The 22,786-nt window shown below is 48.9% G+C and overlaps 1 protein-coding gene across 15 annotated transcripts in view; it reads left to right on the top strand.

The window, feature by feature from the left end:
• The first annotated feature begins 9,059 nt into the window (after window positions 1-9,059).
• LOC119147028 (excitatory amino acid transporter 4-like) overlaps window positions 9,060-22,786 on the top strand; it is a 33,969-nt gene continuing 20,242 nt past the window's right edge. For 12 of the 15 annotated variants that reach the window (XR_005103929.1, XR_005103928.1, XR_005103925.1 and 9 more), the window contains exons 1-2: window positions 9,061-9,375; window positions 18,064-18,228. The gene's annotated coding sequence lies outside the window, so the exon portion shown is untranslated. Of the gene's footprint in view, window positions 9,398-18,063; window positions 18,229-22,786 lie in introns of all 15 variants that reach the window. The other 3 variants (XR_005103926.1, XR_005103931.1, XR_005103930.1) reach the window with 3 other exon arrangements.

Below are 22,786 nucleotides of genomic sequence, written 5' to 3'. Positions count from 1 at the left end.
TGGATCCAGGCATTGTCTGTGCCTCTTCCCTGGAGAAATGGATCACATCTGGTGCAGAGAACTTACCAAAAAAACATTAGCGTGTCTCTAATCACATGAGAACCATAATTTCCAGGGATATACAGTGTGGCTGACTTAGCTCCAGTTCTTATGGAATTAACTTCCTTTCCCAAAGCAGACATGTCCTACAAACTGAGCCAAACACTAATATTGAAAAGGTGTGAGAGTAATTACCCATTATGTGAGTATCTAAAAAACAATAATTACATTTTTAATTTAAGCCCTTATTCTGATACAGATATCCATTACGGAAAATTTCACTTCAGAGCATTAAAGCCTGTTAAACCTATAAGAAACTGTAAACATGCTTTTATCATGGAAATGTCGGGCAACTTTAATTATAGGAATTACTGTACTGTGCTTCTCAAATGAATACATGGTACTAGCATAGTGGGTGGTGTGACCTAATTAAAGGAAGTGATTTAGCAAGAATGTACCTCAGAAAGTTACACTCACTAGACCTTAAGAGCCAGCAGGTCACAGTGTGTTCTCTATTCATGTTCTAATTAGAGCCCACACTTCTCCAGCATCATTAGCATAAAAGAGGAAAATTAACAGTTTTATCCTAACAGTCTGGAGCCCAGATTCTGATTTAATTTACCTTCAAGTAAGTCTATAATAATACCAGGGTAAATGTGATTCTGGCACTTTATTATTTCAATAAAAAGTAAACTCCACCCATACCAACTTTACAGTTCCTGTGACTTTTAGAAATTAATTACAAGAGTTATCTGTACCCTATGAGCTTGTCAACTTGCTGATATAACTAGAATCTATTTTGGGTGCATGCCATTAAGATACTATAAATGCCATACTTTCTGATTAGTACTATTGTTAGGTCAGCATTTCTAAAGGGACATGGCCTAAAAGTCACTATGACTTTGACAAATTAAATATTTTTCCATGGCTGAGCTCTCATAAAAAAAAAAAAAAAAAGAAAAAAAAAGAAAAAACCACCACCCTAACCCACCCTGTCTGAAGGCTTTCTACTTCTGAGACTGTGATATGGACAAGCTCATACCCTGAAGGATTTACGCAGTGCTGTGTTCCATAGCACGGTCGTGATAACATCCCTTGACATTTTGATCCACAGCTGTAGGCATTCATCAGCAGGGAAAGAAACAGAAGCTCTGGAGTGAAGACAGCACCAGTTAATCATGATCTCATTCCCAATTCCATCGCTCTGCCAGTGCCCTGGACAAGACAGTAGTCGCTCGATGTCCACACCGTGTAGGTCAGTAGATACACCACCTTGTTTGCTGTTGGTGGTAGACCTGGCTCAAGCAGAAAGTTGTACCAGAGGTCTCCAGAGGTCACTTCCACCAGCACTTCTGTGATTTTCAGTGAGACAGTGACCATTATTAATTGGGAAGCCTACCTACGTGTGTAAGTCACGTTCTGCTGGAAGTGATCCAGTTGAAAACTTATTTTTTTAACTTGTCTCTGCACTGATGGGGGTTTTTTCTCAGAGGACTCGTTCCTTATGGCATGAGAGACCTGGCAGGGACAAGCAGCCTCGGGAAGGAGAGGGCTTCCTTTTTCAGCAGCAGCCGTGGGTTTATGTCAAACTCAGTTGACAAACGTCACAGGTTTTCCCAGCTGCCAGGCCACTTCTGTGGGTCTTCTAGACCCACTTCAGAATAATCTGTTAGAATCCTGATCCCTCTGTGGCATTGTGACCCTCAGCCAGAAACTGCTGTATTAATGGCACCAGATTATTGAACAGCTGCCAAGCCACAGACTTATAAACATTTGCTTGTTAGAAATTACAACAATAAAGAAAATACAAATGTTGGCCTGATTCCAAGGCACCTGCACCTGTGAAGGCAGTGGTTCATCATTGGAAACTAATAGTTGCACATAAAGATGTTGTGAGGGTCTTTAACAACATGAGGGTGATGTTGGTTACCACCATTAAGGTTTTCAGAGGTTCTAACTCAGCAGGTGATTTCTTATGAAACATTTACTTCCCCCCTTAGGGAGGACTGAACCGTAGGTTTCTCTTGGAGGAAGGAAAGCCATCAATCTTTCTCCAGCTATAAGGAAAGAGGTCATCTCCTGACAGTTTTGAGGGAGATCGTGTGAGGAGCCAACCACCTACAGAGCCTACACCTTGTCTTTTCTCTGGCACCTGGTGTAGTTCCAGGAGGCTTTCAGGCTGTTACCAGATTCAGTTTCTCTTAATATCTAATATCCTCATCTGCAGGGATTCACAGGGATTTCAGAGGGGAAATCTACAAAGTAAAATACTTGCTACGGTGAAAGGATCCCTAGGTCCTGTCGGTGGATTGATGCACGAATGAAACTCACGCCCAGTGTGCTGCAGGACTGAACCTGGCTTATAGAAATATGGAAATACTGGGGGGGTTGCTCATCATTTCCAACTCTGCAGTTCAGCTGCAGACCCCGTAACAGCACGGGGCGATACGCCACCGACATGAAGGGGAATGGTTTTGCGTTCATTGCTTTGCATGTCACACTGGCACAGCTGCGTGGAACTCTGGCATTGCACTGCCAGCCCAGGTGCTGCTGATGGATCCGCTTGGAGGAGCTGGTCCCAACGGCCGTGACGACCCCTCTCCTGTGGCAGTGGTGCCATCGCCAGCACCCACTAGATGGTGGTCTATGATAACGAGAAGGCGGCTTCCCAGGCCCCGAGAGCAGAGAGCTGGCTACCATGGGGGGCTGAAGGGATGTGCCAAACCACAGCACCTGTGGGCACAGTCCTAAAACTGCCGGGTGGGGGGGATCACTGAAGCTGCCTTCCCGGGAAAACCTGCTGGTTTCTCATGGAGCTGGGTCGCTCCAAGTTGGGGCTCACTGCCAGCAACGTACATGTGTGCAAGGACAACTAAGCCCACTCACAAACATAAATAAACACGTTAGAAGGGCTCATCATCTGCAGTTCACATCACTAATTCACTTTCAACATGAATGCTGCGCCCAAGCTTTGACACTCCAGGCACCCCGGTCCAGGACTTGAATCAATGCGCTGCTGCTCCTCATAGCTCCGTATGGATTCTGCGTGATGATAGATGCTGAAAGCATGAGCAAGGCTTTCAGTAATTCGAGCTATCAGGGGCTGAACTAAAAGGCTTCGACACCTCGCTGCCCTCCCTGCACTGCTGGACCCTGGCAGTCCGAGCCTGCGCCTGGCACAACCAAAGAGCTGAAATGCAAAGAGCATCTTCCTCTGCAACCAGCACAGCGTGTAAGCAAAAAGGGAGCTTTACACCTGTTCTCTGACAGGACTGGCGAGCATTTTTTTTTCTAGGATTTTGTTTTCTTGAAGTGCTTTCTTAGGGTAGTGAGCAGTGCTGGCATAAGGACTGGTGAGGCTGTGAATCTCCATCCTTGGAGAGTTTCAAATCCAAGTGGACAAAATTCCACTGAGTAACCTGACCTAACTTTGAAGCCAGCCTTGTTTCAAGCAGCAAATTGAAGCACCCTGCCTATACCTTTCTGTGATTCTGTGATATATTTGATCTCTTTCATTCTTAAATTGACTGTCTGAAATGCGCTGTGCAGGCAGAAGGGGAAGAGGACATAGATAATTATAACCGCAACTGCAAATCCATCTGAATAGGATCAACGTGCAAAAACACACAAGACCACATTTGTGGTGTTTGGTCCCAGAGTTCGCTCCCAAAGGCGCATGCACACAGCCTCCAGGGACCAGCAGCTGATTTGTACTGGAGCGTTCTTCCTTCTGAACATAACCACTAGATGGGGAAGCAAGCACTTGATTTTTCACCATTTCTTGGTGAACAGTTTCACTTCCTTGGTTTGGCTATGCTCACACAATTAACCGTGTTCTTGCCTCTTGTTTTAGCATCTCTAAATGGCCACCTGCTCTCGTACCCTGTGCTGTAGCACCAGGCCATAGGATTTCAGCCTAAGTTTAAAGGTGCTGCCCTAGAACACGAAAGAAAGGCCATAAAGCTGGAGGCATATAGCGCACGGGTTCGGGTCTGCAGAGGCTGTGTAGCAGTCATATAGCAAATCATTTCAGGGAAATGATTTAACAGACAGGTTTGCATATACACCTGCAAACAGTCGATACCTTTAGTCTCTTCTGTCTTCTTTACCTCCATGACATTTTTAAAGATTCTCTAGCAGTCTGGAACATTTTTGCCTGTAACAAAAGCAGTGGAGGTCTACCTTGGCTTCAAGATCTAGCACTGAATAAAATCATCAAAACCAATTGGGAAAATTAGAAATACAGACTGTGGCTATTCAAGGCTGTAGTGTATATTCAGGAGGAAATAAAAGCTTTGGGGTGTGGTGCTGATGCGTCTCATGATCAGTGTCTGTCCCTAAGAATCCCAGTTGGGATTATCAGGACCATGAGTTTTACCACAATGATTTTGGGATTAGGCAGTTAGAATTCTTTCTTGGGAAATCACTGATTATGTGAATTGTAGAGGAAAGAAGCTGGGTTAATTATCATTGATAATATACAACTGTGGGCTGGCTTCAGGGGCGGTGGGTTGGCCAATGTAGATAAGGTGCAGCTGTGGCTGGTTCTGTTAAGTGGTTGAGAGCTAATGAAGAGAGGGCAGCCGAGGAAGAAGGGGAAGAGGAGAGAGAACTCATGCCTTGGTTGAGGTGAAGGCAGTGGAGGGACTGTAGGAAGAGTACGCTGGTATGAGATGGTAAAAGACCTTGTTGCACCTTGATAGTTTGGAGAGTGCTGTGACAGTGAATGCCAGTTTTTATTTGAAATGGCACCTTCTTAGACTTGAGACATCAGAGAAAACTCTTAATTACGCAGAGCATGAGGCACACAAAGGTGTCTGGGTAAGGATCCCTCCAGAGGGGCCCTGTATGTTCAGCTCCCACTCCAGCTCAGGGTAAGTATCTGGTCCCCTGGCCATGCTGAGCAGGGCACTATACCTGTGTTAGCCCCCAGCCACAGCAACCCTGACCCCTCTCAGGACCCCCCTGCACAGCTTCAAGTCCACACACACTTCCCACATGTTTCTGCCTTCCCAGCGTTAATTCAAGCACACACCACCCTGGTTAACACTTCTGTGCGGTTTAGCCCCTGGGTGGCATTAGGCACGGACACAGCAACTTTCTCCACAGCCAGAGTGGATGGGCCAGGCACATGTTCCACACCAGGTAGCACCAGAATGGTCAGGGCACTGGAGACGGTGAGGTCAGGGTGTGGAGAAAGATTCCCAAGGCACTGGGATGGCAGCATGCCTGCCCTTATATCCCAAGTCAACGTTCTTTATGGCCACAAAAGAGGACAGGTGAAGAGGGGCCGGACAACTTGTCAAAAGTCTCCCTTACATTGCTCCTGCCCCCACTTACAGCAGCATATCTTACCTCCAGGAAGAGCATAGGATGCACTGCCCAGGAGAGATCACCCTGGAGAAGCAATGGGGAAGCGCCAGCATACCAGAGCTGGACAGGAAGAGGGGACAATCGATAATGATTGATTCCTGCAGTGACACAAGAGGAGCAACAACTCCTACCTTGCTGGCCAAAACACACTCTGTGCCCTGGACTGGGCAATGGAAAGTTAAGAAACCAGTGACAGTGCACTTACTACCTCTGCCAGAAAGCCCACTGCCTGGGGAGCTGAACCGGACCCCCCTGCAGCCTGCCCCTGTGAGGAGGGGTCTTACAGCTGTAAGCATAGGGGCCATTGCAGAGAGACCCCTGAGCACCAAAGAGCCCCTGTGTGCTACCAGAGCGGTCTGAAAGGCTTTAGAAGATGGAATGGGCTCCCCTCGAGGACGGCAGGGTTGGACCCCAGCAGCTGCTTGCACCTGAGTGCAAGCACGGCTTTTTGTGCTCCTGTCTGGGAGTGAGGGTGAGGAGAGTGTTTGTAACTACAGAGGCTGATTCTGGGGCAAAGGTGCCCTTAACTCAGCGGTTCAGTAAATATCCCAGTTACCCATATTATTGAAGTGACACGCTTCACCTGTCAGCACCCATGGCTGCAGCGCTCCTTCCTCCAAAAGCCACGCGTGCAGGTGGGTGTCACTTCACGTGCTGGAGATGAACTATCCACCCAGTTTATCTGGGTCTGTTTCCTTCTGCTCCGCGTCGGCTGGGTGCCACCTCGAACTAAAGCAACGTCAGTCGCCCTTTTTCTAAGCTAAGCGCTAGCATGCAAATTCACACTGATGAAGCACCAGGGGGGGTGACACAAGTTTTCAGTCGCAAAAGCAACTGTCTCTGTACAACAGCGTTCCCTGAAAGATGAAAAAGTGGGGTTTGAAGAAAAGAAACCCAAAGAGAACACACTTTTACTGGTCTTTTTTAACAAAAATCTTTTAGAACTTTAAAAGTTCGGTATAAACATGACCAAAATGCACTATCAGCCTCCTTCCTCAGTTTTGCAGAACAACCTGACGTTGAGTTTCACAGCAACACTCTGTACAAATCCAGTATCAGTCTCCAGTAGCCAAACTTTTCTTGTTTAAAGCAGTAGAAGGGGCATCTTTTGATAAGAATGATGAGGCACACATGGGTCCTTCAAGGTCCAAGCAGATCAGAGCCACATCAAGTGTGTTTCTGAAAGATGATGTAGAGCTGGGCCATGCCACTGATGCTTGCTTAACTCTAGAGCCAGAAAGGAAATATCTCAAATGGAGAATCAGGTGTGTAAGATGCAGGGCAGTGGTGAACCTCACCCAGGTACTGTTCTTCTCTGCAAAGCAGCATTGCTGACTGCCTTATACCTCACTGGCCTGAAATACTTACAAGTACAAAGCTGCTGAATAACTGAGGCAGCCCTTCCCTGCTGTGTGTGCTCCTGATGGAGGTAGAAGGGCTGCAAATGATGTGACTGTAACGAAGGCAGGCTATGAAAAGTGCAGAGTAACCATGGCAGGTCGCTTCACCAGCTTTCACTCAGCGGAGGTCAGGTCTGTGGAAACTGGTTCCTGCAAATTAGCCGAGAAGCAATTAAGACTGGTGATCTCCCACCACCTCTCTAGCATTACACCCAATTCATTCTACCTGTCCTATACATCCTTGGTTTTGTTGGTGCCTCTGTGATACAAAGCATAGTAAAAGTCAGACAAATTGGTGTACACTGGACACAAAAACATCCCAGCTTTCTCTGCTTGTCCTGCTGAAAGGACTGCAGATTTTGAGAATTAGCACATTCTTGAGTCTTGCTAGTTTATTACAGGATTGTCACTGTGGTCTGTAAGAGGCACTACTGCAAAAAAAGTATCCTAAGGAGGTGTGAAATGCTGCCAGTGAGCAAACTAAAGCAAGCTTTCTGTTCTAATCACCATTCCTAAGAGGCTTTGCTTTGAGTTCTGCAGCCCCGTTTGAATGCCACAGACTTCAGAAAAGATGTGGAACAACTGGAGAGTCAAGAGAAAGCAAGAGCTGGACAGCACCACCCGTGAGGAAAGATAGAAAAAATTTCAATTGTTCCGTCAAACTGGGACGGTCTCAGTGGCTTCCCCAGTAGTAAGACCATTGTGTACAAATCCGTGCTTGCCTTTCTTCATCCGTGCTTGGTGAGTGCTGTGTCCTGCAGGCACCTGCAGCCCTGCCACAATGTTCTCTTCCAGCTCTTCTTTACCACGCAGTATGTACACAAAGTGGATTGGACCCAGCAAGGGACCCAGAGCATTCACCCCATGATCTACCAGTTAGATTAGGTAGATCTACCTGTTAGGTAGATTACACCCCTAAAACTTGGGTTTAAACCCTGCCGAGATGGAGCAGAGACCTAAATCCAGGTCTTTCATAGCTCTTGTGAGTGAATGTGTCCATCGCAGAATGAGCAGGCACTTCTAAGCTTTGCTTTGTAAGAGGTAGATTTATAACTGCCTATGAACAAAACAGTAAGATTTTTATTATTTTGGCAAGGGGAAGAAAATCATTTCTCTATAAAGCTGTTTCTCAAAGGCATATTACAGTAAAGGTGATTTCTCTGTTGAAACAGTGCTGGCATCTTAGACTATTCTTGCATTTTTCTAAGGGCACCGTTCTCTGTAGGCGTGGAAACGATCATTCTTGACTCAAGGAGAAAAGGAACGTTTGCTGAAAAGCATTTATGCGCACAGCACCCTGTGATACTGTGCATGGGAGCTTGTGCCACAGCTGCTGCACACTGTTTACACTTGCACGGGACACTTGGCTGGAGGTCAGACATGCTGTTTGTCTCCACCGATGACAAGCAAGACCTTTCCAGAAGGATCTCACCACAGCCTTAGTGGTCAATCTCTTGAAAGAAAAATAAGTAACACCCTTACGTATTGGTGTGGGGGGTGTATAAGCACCGCGCTGTGTCGATCACCTAAACAGGCCAGGGCGCGTTCCCAGTGCATCTGCAGGATGCCACACAGCACCATGCAGGACCAGCCACACGGCGAGCAGCTCTGCATCACCGGCATCAGCACGGCATCGGCACCACGCCTGCGATGCAGGTCCCAGCTGTAGCATTCAGGGCTTGGGATGGAGCTCCTCTGGCCTTTCCCAGGGACCCCAGTGCAGGCCCCTGTGCTCTGAGAAAGTCCTCCTGTGTTTCAACTTTGCAAACGGTTCGTTATTAACAGCAGACAACATTATTATCAGCTGTAGTCCATTTTATCGCCAGAACAAGCTCTGTCTCCCTCGGCTGTCAGCATTGCAAGACCTGACTGCAGGCCTCCTGGCTCCTTTCTGCTTCTCGCCTCCAGCAGCTCCCGCTGCCCTTGGCCACCATTGCCCAGCATCCCCCAGCAGCAAGCGAGGGGGGCCGGAGCCCTGCCAGCTGCCTGCTTTCACTGTGCACTCCCTGTGCACAGCACTCGGCCAGGAGATAGCCATGCACGGCCAGGAGATAGCCATGCACAGGCAGGAGATAGCCATGCACGGCCAGGAGATACCATGCACGGCCAGGAGATAGCCATGCACAGGCAGGAGATAGCCATGCACGGCCAGGAGATACCATGCACGGCCAGGAGATAGCCATGCACAGGCAGGAGATAGCCATGCACGGCCAGGAGATACCATGCACGGCCAGGAGATAGCCATGCACAGCCACAGCTTGTACCAGCCCTGGCTCCAAGCCTGGCCCCGGGCAGTGGTCAGATGCTGGAGGGGTGGGAGTGGGGCCAGCAGGAGTCACAGGCACAAGAAGGAATAAGGAGCAAGCCGTGGAGGTGATGCATGTGGCTAACTGCTCCTCTCCAAAGGATTTCTTTCCGTCTTCCAAAGCTTGGTGCCTGGCTTCACTCTGCAGCTGGGGGTTTGCAGATGCTGTCGTTCAACCTAAGCAGGCAGAGGCTGGTTCCTGAGCCACCTGTGCTCCCCCCTACCACTCCAGCTTCACTCCAGGTCCACAGCGTGAAGGTATGGTGAGCACCCTGTAAAGGTAATACTCAGGTTGCTGCTGGATTTTGCGTAAAAACTTTATTATTCCCAAATGGGGGCAGTACTCCTGACCCAGGGAAGCCTTAAAGGTGCTAAGGGACTTGCAAATACTCTTTCTTATTTCTTGTTTTCAAAGATTTTGTTCCATTTCTCATCATCACAGGAATAGGTGATGAGGGTATGGGATATCTCTGATAGAATTCATTCTTACAAAGTTTACACAAATCCAGGTTTTGTGAGCTGAAGCTCGCACACTTCTGACCTTTGAGAAGCAGCTTTGCTTTTTGGGCTTCATGTAAATAAAGGCAGGACACCAACTGTCACTTCTGTCTAGCCTTTCAATTTTCTAACACAGCTATGCAGGCTACACATTTTAACCAGAACTTAAGAATTAACTTTTGTGCTAGATGCCTGGAAATGTTGGTTAGACTGAGTAAGCATCACTTCCTTAAATTTCAGTCTCTCTTCTGACTCCATATTTTAAATTAGCTGACCTGGAAAGCGCTAACAGACCTCACCCATCAACCCTTTTTGTAAGGCAATGTTTTAAACGTGGATGAAACTTACGCATCTACAAAACCTGTCCGAGGGGAAGCATATCATGGAATTGAAGCCTTATTAAATAACCTTGTTACTGAGTAGCTAAGTCAAATCCTTCAGAGCGTGCTTCTTGCCTGTGCCTCCCTCCCCTCCTCGTCAGCACTAAGAGCATGTTACTGCTGCAAGGTGGACATTCAGCCCCTTGGACAACTGTGGAGCCGCTTGCTCTGTGTTTTCTTGTGCCTCCCATGAACAGTAGCAGCGGGGTGCAATGAGACATTCCACGTTTTAGGAGTGTTAGGGCGGAAAGTCTGAATAATGTTTATTTCTTTATTTGCTGCTTAAATCCAAAGGTTTCTGTATTATTTCATTGCATAGCATTGCAAGGGAACTAGAAATAGTACATTCAAAGTGTGAAGCATAGTTTCCAGGATTTACAGCTGTGTAATTCCCTTGGGATTTATTCCCATTGGTTAGCGCTGGGTGCATGCTGGTGACCTGAGTGACATTGTAGCATGAGGCTTTCTGCCCAGACACTTGCAGGCTTTTCTCACCTCCTAACAGGGGATTAAACAAGCCTACAGCAAGCACAGCTGCAAATTCAGAAGGTAAGAGTGTGTGGGTGGGTGGGAATGCATCGAGAAAAGGGAAAAATGTGCACAAATAAAGCAGAGAGAGAGAGAAATGGGGGCTGGCGGCACATGAAAGCTGTCAGATCGTCAGGCAGTCAGGATTCCTTCAGCGTTGAATGGCTAGCATTTATCAGTATTACTTTATCATTTATGGTTTGATAGTCTTTAAGTAAGAAGGGACTGTAGGCTGCAAGTTGTTTAACCAATTTTATGCAAGTGAGCAGGTTTTGAGTTAAACTGGGGTGAGGAGAGGTTGTCTGGAGCTGATCACTTAGCAGAGGTGCAAGGAGTGAAAGTATCAGAGGAACTGGGTTCTTGTGCTCAGCTTAGCCAGCGCGGGAGGAGAGGTCAGCTCTGCCGGCATCTCTGTTCCGGATACTCACCCTTCGTGTCACTCTGTGTTGACTGTCAGCTGTGCTAAAAAAAATATGTTGTGAAGCAAAGTATGCAGGACGCTGTTCCAGAGCTACTTCGTATCGCGGTGCTAAAAGAGGGCTGAGCAGATAGTGCAGGTATCCTGGCAAATGTGACACCACTCACAGCAGCAACGTGGAGCAGCAGCCTGGCGAGCAGATAAACACACCGCTGGCAAGGTTTGCTTCCCGAACGCTTCAGCATGGTCTGCTGCAACGAAGAGGAGTGGAATTTTCCAGCTGGTTAGTCCAACTGCATGTGCCACGCTCCCGGCTCCCCGCCGTGGCTGCTTGCGGATGCCCGTTTAGCTGCAGGCTATGAACTGTGAGATTTCTCAGGGGCTTCTCCTGGGTCAGGAACAATCACTGGAAAAGTAGATCAGAGAGCTCACAGAGGAGGTGGCCTGATAAGCTGGGAACGTGCCTTCCCTTTGGCTCAGTTTCTGTAATGAGCTGTGAGACAGTTTGCGTTGCTGCTGTTGACAGCGCGCAGCCAGCACCACTCCAGGCTTCTCTGTGCAAGGACCTGGGCCCTGCCTCAGCTCAGCCCCACACCCACAGGCGTCGGGGGCTGCCCTTTCGCCCATCTGCTCTGCGATCCATGACAGGGGATGGGGAGAAATCCCTGCCTGGAGACTCAGCAAGGATGGTGTTAGAGGGAGAAGGGGTCCCTTGCACAGCTATGCTGCGTGCTGGCAGGGGAGCGCCAGCTCAGAGCACCCTCCACGCTTACAGAGACCCCCGGAATCACAGCCCCCTGCTGTGTGTGCACGCTGCCTGCATGTGCCAGGGAGACCCAGGCACCAAATCTGGGCAGTCCCGGTGGGTGAAGGGTGCCCAGCAGACCCTACTGCTGCACCGAATGGAGCAGAACTGTCCCTGAGACACCAGCTCTGACAGCTGTTAAGGGGAGGGGGAGGCCGTACCTTCCCCAAAACGCTTCAAAGTGATCGAAGATGTAGCAGGAGGCAGAAAGCTTATGAAGCTCGATCGAGTCAACTGTTAATGTGAAAGCTGGTTTATTGACTTATGACTGCATTAATGTATCTACACTTATAAAAGAGTGATCTGGCAAAGATTGTGCTGAATGGATACGATCCGAAGATAGGCAGATAGCTAAACATGACTGATATAAGACACGATTCCCTGACTACAAAGGCAGATAGGCGAGGAGATGCATTTAATACCACCTGCAGTCCTTCAGATGAGATTCTGTACCTTTCTGATACAGCTTCCAGGAGATGCTCCACAGTGGGGAAGATGGGAAGATTCCTGCTGTATCCAGGAATCTTTGAATTTTCCACGTGGGGGTCTTATGGCAAGGCTCTACCCTAAGGCAAACAGATGTTTTGTCAAAATTAGGAGCCTAAGAAATATGTCAGAAGGGTCATTAAAAGAGTGAAATAAATGTCTCAAGAAAAGAGAGGCAGATCATGCTTCTCCTAGAGAGAACTTGAGAGAATGAAAAACAAAGTCCATCAGGAGTGGCTGAAAGCAGCTGCTTTTAGGGGATTTTGTAATTCAGTGAAGGAAAGCCAAGAGTGCAGATTTCCTCTAGCGCTTTCCTTTCCCTGAAGTCCTGTAGTTTTGGATTCTCCTTCCAGAAAGCCATTGAATAACTGGATAGACTCCTAATGGAAAGCAAATTGCAAAGTCAGACCCTGGAAGCCAACACACCACCTCAGTCTGTAGCCTAAGACCTCACTTGGGAAGAGAAGAGGAGGAAGCACATGAATTTATGCCGAGGGAAGCGATGATTTGAGGGGGCATCTAGAAAAAACCTGGAGGTGCTGCTGTCCCAGTGACTGCTGCAGGATCATCCACCTTGATTAAGCTTTTCAGATGCCAGTTCTCATTTGCATTTTGGCCTCTCAGGCTGTGTCTGCAGGTGCTGTATGCATGAGTGTTTGCATATCCACACCGACTAACCTACAGCTTTTTGGTTTGTCCATGTCAGTATTGCCACTAACACCAGTAAGTCCAGTTCAGCTCCTCTGCAGCAGCAGCTGACTGCCTCTTCCTCACGCACAATTTCTAGGGTCAGGTAGACCCAGGCTTACATAATTTGCCTGGAATTGTGGTGAATTCATCACACCAGAAAAGAGTGATGGAGGTTCAGAAATTTTTCTAAATAGTATATTCTACTTAAAAGAAAATTAATTAACACAGGGCTATTCCTGTCCTGAAAAAGGAGGTCAGACTAGCATCAGAATTGGTCCCTTTTGTCCTTGTAATACATTTACACATATACAGCGTTGGGAGCTGTTGGGGAAGAGCACAATGCCGATGGTAATATCATGCAGAGAACGCCAAAGAAAATGGGCCGAGTTAAATTTGGACAAATATATCATCAGAGCAGCAGAAGTAAATCATTTCCATCCTGTTTTCCCAGCTCAGAGAAGGCAGACTTAGCCCACAGTAGTATCAGACTGAGCTACTTGAAACAACAGCATGGTTTTTTGACTTTCTCCAGTTTGTACAACTCACTAGTACAGGGTGCCCAAAAGAAAGTCTCATGTTGTTTTTGGAAAGCCACACGAGCCATTCCTGTGAAGTAATTAATTGCCAGCTCAGACATTTCATTTTCTGCAGAGCCAAGGAGAAAATGAGGGCCGTTTTGAACAACAGAAGCTTCAGGAGCTCACAACGGTTTGTCTCACTCATCACTTGAAACTACCCAGTCAAAAATCTGGGGTAATAATTTTTGTCATCAGATATACTGGTTTTTAACTATCTCTTTCTTTGTTCCGTTGTCGCATCAGAAATTCTAACCAGTATGTCCGGGCAGGTGCTGTCAGTGAGAACTGCACCGCGGGCTCTTTCTCTTTTAGCCCTCCTGGCCCTGTTCTCCTTGGCCTTTGCTCTCCCTCGAGGCTGATGCACCATAGCAGCCCAGCTGCAGGGGGACACTGCAACAGAAATATCATGAGAGGCACCCACATGAAGAAATATTGCAGCTCAGGTAGGAGCAGATTTACATCAGTTTGATCCAAACCAAAACATTTCCTCACATTTCTGAATTTCCCTGAACTTCATTTGTTGCAAGAGTTGAAATTTTGACTTTTTGTTCCAAAATAGGGCAAAAATAAATGTTGAAACATTGGCATTTCCCATAGGAAGGAAATTCCATTATTTGAGCAGCTCTGTGAAACACGAAGGAGATTCATTTGCAGAAACTCTGCTAACTTGGAATGAAGGTCGCAGCTGCATAATTGGACTCTGCTCCCTGGGCCAAACCGGCAGTGCAGGATACAAAATTAATCCCAACCCCCAAATTAAGGTTACTGTAACAAGGAGAACAAGACTACAGAATTGCAAAATCCAGGGAAGGAAGGGTTGACGAATTGCTTAACATACCAGAAAATCACATCTTTCCCCATGACAATTGGCAACTGGGAATACCCCAGAGGCTTTCTGCACTCCAGCAGAAAACAACCCTGTTCCTATGACACATGGAGGCGAGGATGGTTCACAGACATCCCCCAGCCACCCGCTTGTTCAGGTGACAGGGCTGTAGAGAAATTCTAGAGGAATGAAGGCAGGTTAATTAACATCGATAATGTACAACTGTGGGCTGGCTTCAGGGGTGGAGGGTTGGTTGATGTGGATAATGCACAGCTGTGGCTGGTTCCTGCTGAGTAGTTAAATAGCTCTGAGGACTGTATGGAGAGGAGTTCTGGATGGAGAGAGACCTGGAAGTAGAGTGAGCAGAGCGAGTGTGCCCTGGATGTAGGAGAGGCCCTGGGAGAAGCAGGGGGCTGGGATGAGGAGAGGCTGGCTGGCAGGGGAGCCGGGAGAAGGAAGAATCCAGACGCAGCAGAGGCAAGAAGCAGGGTGGGCTGGCCTGAAGGGGATGGAGAAACAGCGCGGGCAGGAGATGAACCTTTGAAACCTCGTGGGGGCTGGTGGCTGTGCTGGGGCAAGGCGTGGGATCTGCTTGTTGGAGTTAACCTGGGATGGGGGGGAAAAGCCTTGTTGCAGCTGGCCATAACTCTGTGCTAACAGAGATTCATGTGTGGGCTTTTTCCTTATTGTTATGTTATGAATCAACACTTAGCCTATCTTTAAAGTGTTCTGCTTTTTAAAGATCTGATAATTGATATCTGTTTTCTTAAAGAAAAAGATGATAAAGAAGTAGGTGTTCTACTGGACCTGCAAACCCCTTCTTTGGACACACAAGCCCTCTGTAGAAATCAGTCTCAGGAGTCCTTTGCCAAGAACTTCACTTGTTTAGGACCAAGATCTTTCCAAGCTCAGCAGATACAGACTGAGGGCATGTTTAAAGAGGGAATGGGTGCAAAACAAACTGCCCTGTCCCTATGTAACATTTTTTAGTCTACTTGTGAGACTAGCATAAATAATTCTGAAAGGTGCTTTGTGGAGAAAGTTGCCAGGAGCTGACTTGAGAAAGCTATTCCAGGCTGTTTCCCAACAAGCCCTTACTTCATCTTCAAACATCTGTGCAAGGATAGCATCAGAGGATCCTTGATAAGGTGACTAAGTGACACGAGGTGCAGTTGTCATGCCTTATTGCCTCTCGCAAGGGTGGCATCGTGAGTTCCCTTTGCTGTTGATAAGTCGCAGTATCACGTGGCCTCTGTGCGATGTGGATGATCAAAGGTGCCTGGCAATTGTGGAGAGGGGGGAGGCTTTGGGGAGTTAGTTCACCATGGGGGCTGTGCCCCAGGGATTGCTCCACCCTGGAAAGACTCTGCCTGGACATCAGGCACCTCCATCCTGAGGGAGCAGAGCTCTTCACCTCCTCCATAGCTTCAGACTGCTGCTCTGTGTCCTATTTAATAACTCAAAGGTGTCTGGAAACTGCCACAGGTGTAAGTCAAAATGAAACATGGGAGAAGCTGCTGAAGGAGAAAGTTTAAAGTGTTCATCACTGTCAGTTTATGGCTAAAAAAGGCCTAGGGGTGTGTTAACCTGGGGATTGGAAAACTGGGTAGGAATTAGCACAGATCCTAGCAGCCAAGCTGAACTTCAGGCAGAGTAAGTGGGCAAGGACAATTATTCACTGTTAGCCAACCATTTCTCCCCAGGGTAGGTTCAGGGAGAAGCGCACAGGGCTGTGGGGTGGCAGCTCTGCCCCTCTCCGGGTAGCACCAGGCGAAGAGTGCTCCTTGTTGCAGGTCACCGAGCATCCAGTAGACCGCTGGCAGGCTACCCTGCTGTAAGAAAAGCTGCTGGTTAAGCCACTGAGAGAAGCAGGGGCACGAGGAATAACAGATGTCCTTTTGCTGCAGCTCCCCTGCCAGCAGCCGATGTTGTGGACCCAGCAGAGGAGATCAGCTGTGTACAGGGCCGCACTGTGATGATCCACCTCTTTTTACTCCTCTGGCTGGACTGGCTCTCAGCCACACTTCTGCAGGAGTGTTTTGGGTGCGTGGTGCAAGCAGAGGGCTGGAGCCTATTCCCTGTAACCACAGACATTCATTTTGGAATAAAATTATCTATTTGTGTAGCCCATTCCAATAGGCAATTTGCTGGAAAGATGACTGTGACTTTGCAGGGTACAGGGCTTGGGTTTCCAGGCGCCAGCTGACACGTGTGACCCAAGACCTCACAGGACTTGTGCAGCCTTCCTCAGGAAGGTTAGTGCCATTTCCTCCACTTACATGTGGGCAACCAAGCTGTGTGAAGATCGAGCAACGTGTTGGGTGCAGACAGTGTGTCCTTGTCCCCTGATGCAGCAATGGCCCGTGCCCATGCTGATCTGGCAGATGGAGCAAGTTAAAACAAGGGGTGATGACAGAGATAGTCAAGACCCTGGGCTCCAAACGGCCCATCCAGCAAAGTCACATCTAATCACTGTCCTGGACTCAATGACCTTTAAGATCATTTTTCTTTTTCCACCTAAATGACTCTTTGATTCTATGACTACTGTTGGCAAAAAGCCCTTTGGTGTTGGGAGCTGCTCTCCGTAACCTGGGCTGAAGAGGTTTGGCTCTCCTTTTCCTACAGAGTCTGATAGGGACACAGGGCTCGGAGGGGGGGGAGGGGAGGGATTGCAGTTCCAGAACTCTCCATCAGATGAGCCTGACACTTTGGCTTTGACCTACCCCTTGCTGGATGAATTCAAACTCCATGGCAAGTTCTAGCGGCAGGCACAATGCATCGCTGTTTGTGTGCTGAAGTGGGAGTATGCAGCAAAGTCCCTGCACCAGTGCCACCTGAATTAAGGAGAAGGCTAATGTCAGGAAACAACTGACATGTCCCCTGTAAGTCATATACCTGGTAGAAATAGAAACAGAGGTGCTGGTCTAACCTTGGTGCTGGACCTCGGGTTTTAGACATAATTTTTCACTCTGCCCAGTTCGGAGGCCAGCACGGGCTGTGTGGTGCTCACACCTGCAATCTGACTTGTGGTTTTGGCACAGTGCATTAATGGAAATCTTGAAATGTGGGACTTCTATCAAAGAAACTGTGGCAGGAATCGATACCTAAGAGATCAGCGAGTAAGAACACTGGAATTTTCTCCTGCTTCCTTGAAAGCAGAGCCTGGCTCCCTGATGGACCATATTGCTGATTTATTTTCTTTGCACACTCAGTGAATTGATTCCTCCTTGTGACTTGCCTAATACACCAACAGGACATCACAGCGATTCGGCCGGGGCACAGACACATGTCCGTCCCCACAGGCTGCTCTGGACACAGGGGTGTGTCTGGATCTCTGCGGTCCTGCTTAGACTGGACCGGCGAAGGACCGGCCCGTTCAGGGTATCCAGCTGTTGCTGCTGGATGGATTTCTGCAGGTAGTCACCCTCGTGGAAGGAATAGACTAAGGGGCAGGAGTGGGATGGGGATGAGATCTGGTTCTCATTTGACAGCTTGCCCTGCTCTCTGTTCCTGATAATGCTCTTTGCAGCTTGTGTGAGGAGGCAGAAGAAAGTGCAAAAACACAGGTAGTGTTAAATCCAGTGTGGGCTATACGCAACATCGTGGTGACAGGTGCTTTCTGTCCTCTGGTCTCCTGCAATCATAGAAGATTTTTTCAGTCTCCTCCTACATGCCACTCCCCCAGCCCCTACTGCTATGTATCCTGAGCATATTACTGTCTTCCTTTCCTCTCTCAGGAGGTACTGCTCAGAGCTCTCTGCTAACGCTGTACCTTTCTAAGGAGAAAATCCTGCATCCTGCCTTTGACTTTAAAGAATTAAAGAACGAAACAACTCAGAATAATCCCCCAAGACGAAAAAGACGTGCTGCCCTTCCTGCTTGACGACTGGCACTTGTTCCAGGTGAGTGGTTTTGTCAGCAAATCTGAATGCATGAATAAGAGCAGTGCCAGGTCTAGGGGCTGAAGCAGGACAGGAGGATGGCAGGAGATTTCCTTGGGCATATGCGTGAGAGAGCAGCAGGGACAGCTCTCACCCTGCTTCAGGACAGGGGACTGCCCAGCAGGGAGTGCTTTAAAAGTGGGACTGTATGTTCTGGGCTGGGGTGAAATGCCTGGTGGGCAGCTAGAGCAAGCTGAGCTTATCACAGGATCTTAGCATGAGTAGGGAGCAGTGGGGAAAGCAGCGTTTGTCCTCCCAGTACCAGACTTAGGCCCCAAAGCAGCTGATCAGCTGGCGATCACCTTGTCGCTGTAGAGCTTAGCTGGGTCAGTGGCTGAACCCTCGGCAGATCTGATCTCCTCTGGGGTCCATTGTCATGGCAGGAGTTGGCTGGGAGGGAGCTGGCTGCCAGATAGTGAGTGGGAAATGGAGATGCCCTAGCACATCATTGAGCAAAGCCCTGCCAGGGGCTGCTATAGCAACACAAAGATAGCTGAGTTCACCCCAGTTGGGCTTGGCAATGGAAATTTTCAGCACAGGCGCTTTGGCAGTGTTGCTTTCAGCTCACACTTCCCTTCCCAAGGGCAAGCAATGGGCCAGGCTGCGAAAGATCCAACAGTGTGAGGGGTGAGGATGCCTCCAGCCAGGGGGTTTGTAATCCCTCTCTATCCTGGTTGTCGGGACTGAAAAAACCCAGCTGTTGGCACAGTGGCTGGATTCAATGCTCCTGACCACAGGCACTGAGCTGCTGTTGAGGGAAAGTGAGGCAGGAATGCAGAAATCCACTTTGCTGTCCATGCAAAGCACCCATCCAGCTGGTGGTGGAGGGGCTGTAGCTTCCTACCCTGGAGTGCCAATGATCTGCCCAAAAGCAAGTGTAGGAATTGATAGCTGCTAACTGCGATTGTCAGGCCCCAGAGCAGAGTCCTGCGGGAGAAGCATGGCCCTGCCTGCCTTCTCTTGAACAGCCTGGCACATCCCTTCCTTGCAAACACTGAGCCTTCCCTCCCTCCACGCAAGGATGGGCTCTGTAACTTCTGCCCACTCACTAGGTGACCCAGCACCAGAAGCTGTCCACCTTGGAAAGGCTAGTACAGCTGTCTCAGCAGCCCCTTGCCTTGCCCCTCCGTACCTGCCTAGCTTGTGCAAACCTCTTTCCAACCCCTCTCCTGCAGAGATTCCTCCCTCTGCTCAGCCTTAGGGCGCTTCCCTTCTGCTACCTGTGGAGACTTCCCTCCTTGAAAACCCTCCTGGTTTTGATGCTGAACATAGTAGCAGGGTTTCCTTGGAGACAAGAGAAACAGTGGGCTTGAAAGTGCTGATTATTTCACAGTTGCTGGCTGGCTTTCAGCAACAACAACAGAAAAAAATTGTGTTAGCAGAGGGAAGAGGGGGCCTGGGGTAGCGGCTGTCGAGGGGGGACGCCTGCCTGACACGCTTTCCCAGTGTCATCCTGTTAGCAGCAAGGCTTGCCCGAGTGCCACGCTCATGCCCATGGCAGCGGTGTGACCGTACACGCTGTCCCAAGCACCGCCGCTCTGGGATTGCGTTGCCACTCTTCCCTCAGTCCCCAGAGGCTGGTAAACCTGGGAGAGGCTTTGCGGTGGGCATTTCTAATTTGGCTGCCTTCTGTCAGTCCCAGGAGTAAACCTGACTAATTAGATTAACCCCTTGTGTGTTCTTCTATGCAGACATTAGCAATAGTGGGACAGTGAGGTAAAGCACCAGCATTTCAGTCATTGCCTCCCATCCATTTGTTCTGAGCAGTGACAACTGGGTTTGTCCCAGGCAAGAGCCTGAAACCCTGGGGACTGGAGCTCTCCTCTGCTGCACTGTCCGCATGGTGCTTTGCCTGCCGTGGGGCTGGTTATGTGATAATCGGCTGAAATCTCTTGGGCACATTAACAATCAGAAAGCCATGCTGGCACACAGGGAGCAGGGCATGGACTGACTGCTGGGGCAGGGCAGGGCAGAAGGCAGATAAAGTCTTCACATGAACTTTTCATTTACTTTCTCCAACCCCACACACCGTGGGAAGAGTGCCCTGTAATGCCATATCCTGCCAGTGGCCAGGACCTTCCTTGTCCCAGAGAAGCATCTCACAGCGGATCCACTTGACTGACAGCTCCTCCTCTGCTGAGACACCCCGGGGTCCTCATGATCTGTCCAATAGCCACAAACAGCAGTTGGCCATTTCCATGAAGTAGCAGCATCTTGTTTATCTTGCAGTGTGGTGCAAGAGTGGTGTGCAGGGGTTAGAGGGTGAGAGAAGAGTGGGGAACCAGACCATAGCCCTGTACTAATTATACATATAAATTAGCTCCAGGACGCTGTCAGGGACAGGGTGTGTCAGTGCTGTCTGTAAAGCCTTGCCTCACAGCACATCAGCAGCAGATGGGGGGATCACAGCATGGCTGAGGTTGGCAGGGACCTCTGGAGGTCACCCAGTCCAACCCCCCTGCTGAAAGCAGAGTCAACCATGGCGGGTTGCTCAGCACCTTGTCCAGTCACCTTTTGAATATCTCCAAGGATGGAGACCCCACAACCTCTTTGGGCAACCTAGTGTTCGGTCTGCCTTGCAGTTAAAAACCCTTTTCTTACGCTTAAGAAGAATTTCCTGCTACTTCAGTCTGTGTCCACCACCTCTCATCTGGTTATTGGGCAACACTGAGAAGGGTCTGACACTGTCTTCTTTAGACCCTCCCTTCAGGTATACATTGATAAGATCCCCCTGAGCCTTCTCTCCTCCAGGGTGAACGGTCCCAGGTCTTCCAGCCTTACTTCATGAGAGATACTCCAGTCTCTTCATCATCTTTGTAGCCCTTTGTTGGACTCTCTCGAGTGTGCCCATGTCTCTCTTGTACTGAGGAGCCCAGAACTGGGCACAGCACACCAGGCGTGGCCTCACCAGTGCTGAGCAGAGGGGAGGGATCACCTCCCTCGATCTGCTGGCACAAACACAGCCGAGTTTCTGGACCCTAGTGCTGGTCCCACCTGGGACCTCCAGAGGGCTCTGGGATCCCAGGGGTGATGTAGTGGATGGAGGCCCTAAGACAAGGCTGTACTGTCATTAGCGGTTTGCAACCTTTAGTTTCATCCAGACCATGGCAAGTAGTCAAATGCATTTCCTCTTCACCCAGCGCAGCCTAACCCTGACCATTGCATGGACAAAACCAGGCCGAAGATCTGCAGGCTCTCCTCATGCTCAGAAAGCCGGCAGCCCTGTGACCCAAAGGCTGCTGCACGTGACTGGAGTGAGGATGGAGCCGTGCGCAATAGATTTATTTCCATAGGCTTAAATACAGTTTCTGTTCCTGTTGTGAAGGAGTGCTAAGGCATGCAAAGCTCTGTTGGGACAGTGGGTTTCCCCCACTGGTTACCAACAGGACAGTGGAACGGGTTCCCTGTGGGCAGCACAAACTGTCTGTGCTCTCTGGCAGAAACACAGTGCACCAGTGCTGCGCAGAACGGAGCTGCCCTGGCCAGCACCACTGCCCTGACCTCTTGGGAGCTGTTTTCTACTCTTAGCTGCGTAGCTCTGCACATACAGGTGCAGCCCGTCTCCTCCAGCTCCCCCAAACTCCTGCCCCTGGACTCAGCCCTAGGGACGTACAGCGTTGGGCACTGCTCTGCAAACACTCCCCAGTTTCAGACACCATTCCCGAAGGGCTCTCCCAGACACCGTCAAACAGGTAGATGGAGCAGACCAGATCCATGGCCCGTGCATTCCTGTGGAAAGGCTCCCCTTAACCCCTGCTGGCAGTCTGACATGCTGCTCTATACGAACTTGCTTGTGGGCCCTTATGGATGCAAACTGCCTCTACACAGAAGTGCAAAAACTTTTGCCACATGAAAAAGAAACTTAAGAAATACTTTCAACCTACTTCTTGACGCTGCTGTTTGAATAACTGAGTGCAGGAACATTTCAGTGATGGCAGCTTTATAAAATTCAAACATTGGGTTATTTCCTGAAGCTCAGCCTGCACAAAAAACAAAGTAAGAAGAAATTGAAGGCTTTCACAGTTGCTTTCTTAGAATCTGAGTTAAATGCAAAATTCCTTCAGCAGCAACTTAAAATTTGCCCCAACGATTTCATTTTTTTTCTGTTGTCGTGACATAGCAATATTTAAGATGTGCATGTGGATTTCTGACTACTAAAAAAACCCCAGTTTTGAGCATCAAATGTTACAACGTGAAAACTGTATTATTCCCCACAAGCATAATTCATGCCTCTGCACTTTATCACAAGGCAAAGTCTGAAATTATTCTCATCCTAAATCCAAAACACAGCACTATACCAGCTACTAGTCAGAAAATTAACTCTATCCCAACCGAAAGGACACAACCGTACACCTTCAGGGGACAACTCCAAATATCTGGCCTCCAAGAAAGCCTCGTCAGGGCGCAGCGTGGGCTCTTGTAATTCCCAAAGGGACTGGGAGCTGAGCATAAGCCAATGGCCAGCAGGGCAGGGTCTGGCCAGCCAGGATGTAGCCACATGGTGTCGGAGCAAGTCAAA

The sequence above is a fragment of the Falco rusticolus genome, chromosome 4, assembly GCF_015220075.1.
Source record: "Falco rusticolus isolate bFalRus1 chromosome 4, bFalRus1.pri, whole genome shotgun sequence".
In the NCBI taxonomy this organism is placed as follows: Eukaryota; Metazoa; Chordata; class Aves; order Falconiformes; family Falconidae; genus Falco; species Falco rusticolus.
The sequence above is the reverse complement of the archived record's forward strand: the minus strand, read 5'-3'. Positions and strand labels throughout refer to the sequence as shown.